This window comes from Coturnix japonica, chromosome 30 (assembly GCF_054131305.1).
Source record: "Coturnix japonica strain WE chromosome 30, WE-NBRP24, whole genome shotgun sequence".
Lineage (NCBI taxonomy): Eukaryota > Metazoa > Chordata > Aves > Galliformes > Phasianidae > Coturnix > Coturnix japonica.
Window position 1 is genome coordinate 5,096,511 of NC_140692.1, and position 9,384 is coordinate 5,105,894.

The 9,384-nt window shown below is 48.1% G+C and overlaps 1 long non-coding RNA gene across 1 annotated transcript; it reads left to right on the plus strand.

Moving 5' to 3' along the window:
* Positions 1-6,972: 6,972 nt before the first annotated feature.
* On the plus strand, positions 6,973-7,551 carry LOC146755817 (uncharacterized). The gene is made up of 3 exons (XR_014937889.1): positions 6,973-7,091; positions 7,204-7,285; positions 7,470-7,551. It is a non-coding gene; the product is annotated as an uncharacterized LOC146755817 (long non-coding RNA).
* The last annotated feature ends 1,833 nt before the right edge of the window (positions 7,552-9,384 follow it).

Here is a 9,384-nt window from a genome sequence, read left to right on the forward strand (position 1 = left end):
GGATTCTTAGATGGTTTTGACTGCAGCTATTTCTGATGTTAATTCCTTTTTCTGTACTTTAGTAGCCAAGTGCAAGTGGAGTGCTTTGGGAATTGTCTGAAGTTGCCAGGTTGCGTGTGATCACATATGTAACGTGGAGTTATGTGTGGTGCCAGTGATAATTAAGTGTGATGAACTTGAAGGCTTTCAGTACAATTTCAGCCCTAATGTAAACAGTGACTTGAACTCTGGAATTCTGTGTAAAATCATTAGCTAGCTTGTGGTTCACGTCTTGAAACCAAAGGCTATGAGGTGCTGCTCTTGTTGACGCAGGCTGTGAAAGATGACTTGAGCTCTAAGAGTAATTTCCCTTCTGCTCTTTATATGAACGTCATATCAACAATTAGAATATTAAGAACATAATATAAAAGTTGTTGCTGCTGGCCTGTGGACTTCCATTAGCTGTTAGCCATAGTTTGGAACTTGCAAACCAATCTTATTTAGACTTTAGTGGTGAAATCTTCTGATGAAATCTTCCTTCTAATTCTGCAAAAGAATCTCGGTGGAACATTTCTGTCTGAAAAGGCTCTGGCATATGAAGATGTGCCAGACTGCAGCCATGTGCCAGATGCGTTTGGATCCATGGAATTTTCTGATGTAGCTTCAGTGTTTGAAGAATCTCCACTCGATCTAAATACTCAGAAAACAAAGCAGGTGTGTGAAGATGTACAGCTAGTTTCTTACAGAAAAAATACAGCTCTTAATCTAGAAATCTGCTTCTCATTGTATCTAGTGCTTACTCCATATTTAAGTATCTAGTGGACCTTGACCAAAGGAAGATAAAGATAGAGCAAAGAAGTATGTTAAGCATAAATTTTGTTGCCTTCTACCTGTAGGCCATGGTTGGTTTGACGTGATCCCTAACTCCAGTGTTTGGTTTGCACAGAAACAGCAAGCAAGGGAACAAGTAAAGGAGTCAGTGAGGATTTTAAAACACAATGGGAAGCGATAAGGCACAGTTAATAAGATTCTGGAGTTAGGCTGGAGGTAGGCAGAGGTTGAAAGGTACCGAAAGAAATTCAATCTCACTGTGTTGGACAACAAAATCCACTGTGATATTATTCAAATTTTTAACTAAACCAAGTGATAATTCATATTTATGTTTAGATAAGCTGGTGAAGGTTAATCCTCAATGGAGAATTGAGATGAACAAATAAAAAAATGGTGTTTGACAGTCTATAAGAAACGAACTTATTCTAGGAGAGAATCAGAGTTTTCAACTGTTTTGTTCAATAGCCAAATAATGTATGATATTTTTATAAGCATTGTGTCTGACCTTCTCAGCTGTTAGAATTTCTTTGACAGTAACTTCTCCGGCTGTGATCAGAAAACCTTTTGTTCCGTCTCTGGCACCATTCGAGGCATGATACTCAACTGGGTGATATGGAATTCACACTGTCAACTCCAGTGACAAGAAAAGTGGCATCTAAGAAGCGTGCAAACACAGAGAATGTTGATGCAGAGTCAGTGTTAAGAAATGAGCTGCCCTTTGCATTTCCTGCTCCAAAGGCCTTCTTTTCGAAGAGCCAGACAGAGAAGCAAGTAGAAGGCATATCTTTTTAGGCGCCTACTTCCAAAGGTATGTTGTATCTAACAAATGGAAACCTAGAACATGTGTAGCTTAGGAATTTTTTACTTTTAATATGAATGCAGTACTTGTAGGTCCTAAAATTCTGAAAGGTTTCAGTGTGGGGTTTATTTGGTCACAGCACATACAGCTGCCATCCTGTACATCTGACAGTGCACTGCAAGCGGTTTAACCATATATCAGGGCATGGTACACGTCTGTTAATGATAGAAGTTCTCACAGTTTCACAAGGAGCATGCCTTGAGATGCATTCAGATAATGAGATAAGTGCTGTGTTCCTAAAACTAGCATGTGTCTCCACTCTCCATCGAGATTTAGTAGATAATTTCTTTAACAATTATGATGAGAGTTTTGTTTTGTTTTTATTTTTTTCTGGGCTATTATTTTGAGTGAAAGAAAAGGGTATGCTTTTATTTAAGCGAGCTTTTGATTGCATCATGCTTCTAAATTAAATGTAACCTACTGAATTCCTCATGATAGCATACGAGTACTTGCGTGTATCTGTTCTCCCTAATAGAGGGAGAAGAGACTCAGTGAACCTGGACAGTGTTACCCAGGGTTGTGAGAACAGCTAAATGATTGTTGAGAACTGGTCAACTCGTGAGCCTGAGACCTGGGATCCTCCATCCTAGGGTGGAACTTTACTGGAGCACGTGGGTGCCACAGCAACAAAAGGACTGTGTACAATAGACTGAGAGTTTGCTGAGTTTCTTGGTTTACAGAAAGCACAACTAACTCAGCAGCAAGTGACGTATTTGGGATAGGAGATGACAGCTGGACTTTGAACCTTAAGGACTGCCAAGAAAGAAGCCATCTGCTCAACCCCTGAGCTGCAAACTGCCAAGGAACTCCATACGTTGCCAGGAATGACAGGAGGGTGCCGACCATGGATACACAGCTACGGACTGATGGTAAACTTGAAACAGCTTGAAGTGAGTAAGGGATATCCAGGGTGCACTGGTGCTCAATATTCAAGAAGCCCATCAATCTACACTGGGCCAAAGGATACCAGTTTTAATATCTCATGCAGTGTTTACTGTATTGGAGGCAAAAGGGGGACATTGGCTTTCACCCCACAGAATCACAGAATCACAGAATTACCCGGGTTGGAAGGGACCTCAAGGATCATGTAGTTCCAACCCCCCTGCCTAGCAGGGCCACCAAACATACGCCTTTACTAGATCAGGTTGCCCAGGGCCCCGTCCAACCTGGTCTTGAACACCTCCAAGGACGGGGCATCCACAACCTCACTGGGCAGCCTGTTCCAGGACCTAACCACCCTTCTAGTAAAGAACTTTCCCCTAACATCCAACCTAAATCTTCCCTCCTTCAACTTAAAACCATTTCCCCTAGTCCTGCTATTATCAGCCCTTTCGAAGAGTTTACTCCCCTCCTGGGAGTAAGTTCCCTTCAGGTACTGAAAGGCTGCAATGAGGTCACCCCGCAACCTTCTCTTCTCCAGGCTGAACAAACCCAACTCCCTCAGCCTGTCCTCATAGGGGAGGTGCTCCAGCCCCCTGATCATCTTCCTGTCCCTCCTCTGGACCCTTTCCAAAATCTCCATATCTTTTTTGTACTGAGGGCTCCGCACCTGGACACAGTACTCCAGATGGGGCCTCACAAGAGCAGAGTAGAGAGGGACGATCACCTCCCTATCCCTGCTGACCACCCCTCTCCTGATGGAGCCCAGGATCCCATTTGCTTTCCGGGCTGCCAGAGCGCACTGCTGGCTCATGTTAAGTTTCTCATCTATCAGGACCCCTAGGTCTTTTTCAGCCGAGCTGCTCTCAAGGACAACTCCTCCCAGCCTGTACAGGTGCCTGGGGTTCTTCCGGCCCAAGTGCAAAACCTTGCACTTTGCTGTGTTGAACCTCATTAGGTTCACCCGAGCCCAGCTTTCCAGCCTGTCAAGGTCCCTCTGAATGGCATCTGTTCACCCCAAAGATTCCCGAAATACCAGGCCATCCTGGTAGAGCAGGGTGATATAGAAATAATTGTAACTACTATTGCCAACCCAGTATCTTTCCTTAGCGGAACTCCCATGGTGGAGAACCAGGATGACATCACTGCTTTGAAACAACTGATGCTGCACATTACATCCAGTCGGTCGGAGCTGAAGGATGAACCCTTAGAAGATGCAGAAGACGCCTGATTTACCAGCAGCTGCAGTTTTGTGAGACAAGGAGGCTTTAAGGCAGGACATGCAGTAACTGCTACTGAGCAGGGAATGGAAGCACAACCATCAGCCGTGGGGACTACCCCTCAGAAGGCTGAAATAACTGCCTTGACGAGAGCCTTAATGATATGGACAGATGCTAACTATGTGTTTGGGGTGTCACACGCTCATAGTACCATCTGAAAAGAGCAAGGATTGCTCACACACAAGGAAAAGAGCATGATGTAAATGTACCTATGTTGTAGGGCACAGTTCTCTATCCAGGCCCAAGTCTGTGTGGGTGTCTCCTCTATCCACAAAGCTGCTCACACTGCAGGAGGCACAGGCTGAGAGGAGAGGCCAGAGCAGCTCTCCCACTGTGACACGGAGCAGCAGGATACAAGTAAAGGAAGGCCCCGCAGCGGTACTGGGAAGGTTCCACACAGTCATCAATTTTTCATCTGAAAGGTAAAGAGGAATTCCCTTTTCTGCCCCTATCATCATTGGTCGGGTGAGTAGCAATGATGCCCGGTGTGCTTCCATCAATGGAGCAGAATAGGCGGAAGGCTGGGGTGCAGGCTTTCCTCTGCTGAGGTGAGTGGGGGCTCAGGGTGTTGCTCAGTGGTAGATTTGTTCACACTGAGTTCTAACAGGAAACTTGCTCAACATCGAAGGCCTTGCAAAAGTCTGGCTGAGTGATGTCAGTTGCTTTTCCTTTCCCTACTGATGCTGTCACTCCACTGTAGAAGGCCACCAAAGCGACCAGGCTGCATGTCTCCGTTTCCGCTGTTTCTCCATTTCCTTCTTGTTGCTCCCTGTAACCAGCAGGTTCAGCCATGCTGCTTTCCTGCCTCCTCTGCTGTGTTTCGTGTGGTCGGGATGGAGCTCAGAGCTCCAGCTCTGAGAAAGGTTTTCTGAGAAAGTTACCATCTCTTTTCCATTCCTTTACCCCTAAAAACAGTTTTCCAGTGTCTCTCATGCAAGAATTCTTTGAACAGCCTGCAGCTGACTCTCCTGAAGCTCAGGGTCCTGACTTTGCTTTTTGCCAGGCACACATTCCTTGAGATGAGGAACTCTAGGAGGGCATGGTCACTACAGCCCTGACCACCTCCAGTCTTAACCCCTGCTGTTCAGCATGTCCAGTAATGCTTCCCTTCTGCTTGGTGTGCTTAATGCTTGGCCCACAAAGTTATTGTCAGTGCACTCCAGCAGGCTCTCAGACAGTTTGCAGCAACTGGGATTGGTGCTGGGTGGTTGCTGGGAGGTGTCTCAGCAGAAAAGCTGGGCTGGGGTGGGCGTGCTGTGTCAGTCCTCATCGCAGCTGGCAGAGAGAGTTAGAGGAGGGTGATGGGTGCTGCCTGCTCTCAATGCTGCTGCACTGAATTTGGGGCACAGCAGCACACTGGTGAGTGAGCTGGGAGGGAGACGGACTGCTGCTGTGCATGGCTAGGCCAGAGCTGGAGGATTGTCAAACACGTGAGTCATGCTGGTGCAGCCATTGCAGCTGCAGCAGGAGTAGAAGACAAAGAGGTTTTGTAGAGGACAGAGGGTGGTGACTCATGGTTTGATGTCCAGGTGGAGGCCGATAACAAGTGGTGTCATCCAGGAGTCTGTCTTGGGACCAGTGCTTTTTTACATGGTTATCAGAGACACCAATGATGCAATGGAGTGCACCCTCTGCTGTTTGCTGAGTGGTGCGGCTGAGGCAGTGGAAGGAAGGGATGCCATTCAGAGGGAGCTCAACCGAGAGGTTGGCCTAGGTGAATTTAATGAGGTTCAACACAGCAAAGTGCAAGGTTTTGCACTTGGGCTGGAGGAATCCCAGGCATTTCTACAGACTGGGAGGAGCAGTCCTTAAGAGAAGCCCCGCAGAGAAGGACCTGGGGGTCCTGGTGGATGAAAAACAGAACGTGAGCCATCAGCGTGCTCTTGCAGCTCAGAGAGCAAATGGTCCCCTGGGCTCCATCAGAAGAGGGGATGGCCAGCAGGGACAGGGAGGTGATTGATCTTCATGATCCTTGAGGTCCCTTCCAACCCGGGCCATTCTATGATTCTGTGATTACACTCGCTGTCAGAAATAACGGCAGCTGTACAGATGTTGGATATATTTTGGGACAGTTCTTGTAACCAGCTGATTTTAAGACCTTGCCCGAGTCAAGAGTCTAAATTGAGTGTCAGAAGAAAGCTGGTAAAGTGGCTATTGCTCATTCTTTTTCATTTGCTGATTCTTTCATTTGGGTTCCTTTTCCAAAGGAGATTCTGGTGATGGAAGCAATTGAAGAAAGAACCAAAGCAGCTCTTGCCAAGAGTGCTTGAAGTCCCTGTGGAGAGAAGCAAAGAACTTGGGCTTCCTCTGGGATGCGCCCCACCATGTCTCAGGAAGGAGACAACTGCTGTTCCACTTTCTGCTTTGTGTGTGGAAAGGTACGTCTGGGTTTTCTTCTACTTGTTTTTCTTTCTTTTTCTGGCTTTGAAGGAGAAGGGGTGGAGCAAGGGGAGACCCACTGGTCATTTGTTAACTCAAGAGCAGGATGGATTCTGCATTGACTGTGAAAAACCTGGGCTAGTAGCATGGGCATATTTCAGGCTGGACTCTTCTTTTGCTGCTTGGTTTCCTTTTGGCTACAGGGAGACAGCTGTCTAAAGGTGTGTTTTCAAACCCACTCTCCAAAACCATGTTTCATTGTTGCAGGTGGTTCAGTGTGCTCTTGCAGGGTAGATGTGTTTGCTGTAGAATCTGAATGGTTTCTGTTCCTAGGGGAGGACTGGGAGGAGGTAGTGAGAAGAGAATTCAATGCCTGAGGTGTATCTTAGTGAGAAATGTTGGCATGAGGTGCTGAAAGTCTTGAGTTGTCAAAGGCCAGTGAGGCTCAGACTCCTTAACCTGCTGGAGCAGGGTGGAAGCAAGGAGTGGGCACTGCCGTCACACAAGCTGCACTTGGTTCTGGTCTGCCAGGTCTGTGCTGGCCTGGATTTCTTCTGAGAAGTTTGTTGGAGCTGCTTGGAGTAGTGAAGGGTGGGGAAGAAGTGCTGCTCCAGAGCTATGAGACGTGCAGCTCCTTCTGAAGTGCTCCTGAGAAGGACGGAGCGCATTTGCTGCAGCTTTCTCTGCAGATGTGCTCCTCACCTTGAAATCCTCGTGGTTTGTCCTCAGCTCCTGACCACGGCCTGTTCTCTGTTTTGCAGGCTGATAACATGCAGAAGCCGCAGCTGGTGCGTGCTATGTCATCTTTAAACGTACCAGCATTTGCGGCAGCCCATGTTATTAAGAGCCACGTCGCCCAGGGGCCAGATGAGCTCTCTCTGGAGGTAAGCAGTTCCAGGCGTTCCGTGTTGTCGTGCATAGAAGAGGGCAGTCCTTTCTGCTTTGTTTTCCTACCAGATTTGCTGAATCTGGGATTGATGTTTCAATCTCTTTCAGGTCGGAGATCTGGTGAGCATTGTTGATATGAGGACATATCAACAGGCTGAGCCCCTGGTGGAGAGGCAAGCGTGGCTTTGAGGTTGGCACACGTTTTTGACTAGAGAGCACAACTTCAGTAGAGTTGGGAATCTCAGCTTGGAGCTGCTCTGCCTGCACAGGATGGCTGCTGGATGCAAACAGTTGCCCTGTGTCACTGTCAGTGGACCTTCCCTTTGGCTCTGGGCTCGGGCTAATGCTCACCTGTCTTTTTGTTCTAATTACAGGTTGGGCTTTTCCCTGGTGAGTGCATGGAACTCATCAGCGGAAAAGTTCCCGATTCCCTCCTCAATTCATTGCCAAAGCCAGGTGCGTAATTTACATTTGACAATGCGAGTTAGTCAAATAGGGTCAGAACGTTACTTTCAGGGGGTTTGTTTATGCCCAAGTTCAGCAAGCTTAGAAAGAGAACTACAGTAATCTCCTTGGGCACCTCCAGGGATGGGGAAAATCCATTCTTGCGTGTCCTTGTTGGGAATGTTCTTCCCGTTGTTACATGCTCTGTCGAATGCATTGCGCTCAGCTTCGTCCAACCGAGCCAGGCCTGAAATGAACTGGTTTCTTTGTTTTGTTGCGCAGAGCCAAAGAAATGGGGCAAGCTCATCAACGGCCTTTGTTCCCTGGTGAAGGTCAGCCCTGGGAGAGCAAAGCAGCCTGAGCCTCCGACATTCTCTGGATCCATGTCCTTGCTTGACATCGTTGAGAGGTATTTAGCCTTCAGGACTTGAGGGCTGAGCTGTAGGAATGGAAGCATCCTCTGCTGTTTGAAACAGAGGGCGTTTCTAAGCTGTGTTTCAGCAGAAAGCAGGCAGTGCCCAGAACAGGCAACTTTTGGCCAGGGCTCGGTGCAGCTCTTCCATCACCCTGCACCACGTCTGACAGCATGCTCTGTTTTCTCTGCAGAATGAGTTCTCCCAGGAAGAGGGCAGAGTCAGCAGCTGGCAGTTGGTGTTCCTGCTTCTGCCTGGGCAAACCATCCCCTGTGGCCAAACACCAACTGCAGAGCAGTGCCAGGGAGCCCTCTGAAGCAGAAGTCTTGGTCCTGGCAGGTAAGGGTGCAAGTCCAGCTTACAAAACACTGCTTGTCAGCAACACAGGTAGAATTCATGCTTTCAGTGGGCTTGTACCTCCTTCTGGCGTTCAAGCCCGTGCCTGACATCTTCAGTTGATCCCTGTCTTTCCCAAATGAGTCTCTTGTCAACACAAGAGCTGGACCTGCACGTGGATCACTTTCAAGACAGTGACACTGTTGCTAGAAGCCTATTTGCTTCTGCCCACCACCACTACATAGCCAAATGTCAAGAATCTCCATGGTTCATCTTGCGAACGTTCGACACTAACTGCTGTACATCTGCTCCTTCCTAGGTGACCCGAGCCCTTGTATATCCCCAAGACGCAGGGCATGTTACGATGACGCATCTTCCATCAATGAAGAGTTGTTACTAAGCACAGAATGCTGCAGTTCAGATGAAAGCCTTCCGTATAACATCAGCTATCAAGAGAAGAAGGTCATCATCGTTGAAGCCTTCATTCATCCCATCCCTACTGAAGCTGCTGACCTGAGCCCACCAGACACCTCAGGCACCAGCCTGGACTCAATGTCTCTGCAGTGCAGCCCAGCCCAAGCACAGCCTGAGTGCCCCGACAGCAGCACCACCATGCAGGCTCAGGTCAGCATCACCGAGGAGAAGCTGAGCATCTCGCAGGGGGGCACAGAATCAGGACACGAGTCCCAGGCTCCGGGCAACAGCACGGTCTCTGAGCAGCTCTCATGATTACAAGAGAGGATGAGTCCCATCTTTCCTCCAGACCTCACACCCCCTCCTTTCTCCTATTGAATAAAGGCACGCTCGTGCTCAATCAATGCCTTGACTGAATTCCGAGTTTTCATTCGCAGAGATTGGGATGAGTGCAAGAAACTGCAAGGCAGCTCAGCTTACAACACTCTGGCTGTGGGGTTTGTGCGGCCGAGCTCTGGGTGTGTTCCCATTTTGCCTGACTTTGGGATGCCTGCAGCGAGAGCTCTGCTGCCGTTGTGTATGGCAGCAAATAGTCTCTAGCATCCTGGATGCTGCTCATGAAAACCCCAAGCTTCCTGGCTGTGGCTGTGATGCTTTTCAGGGCCTTTTGATGCTCTTTGAT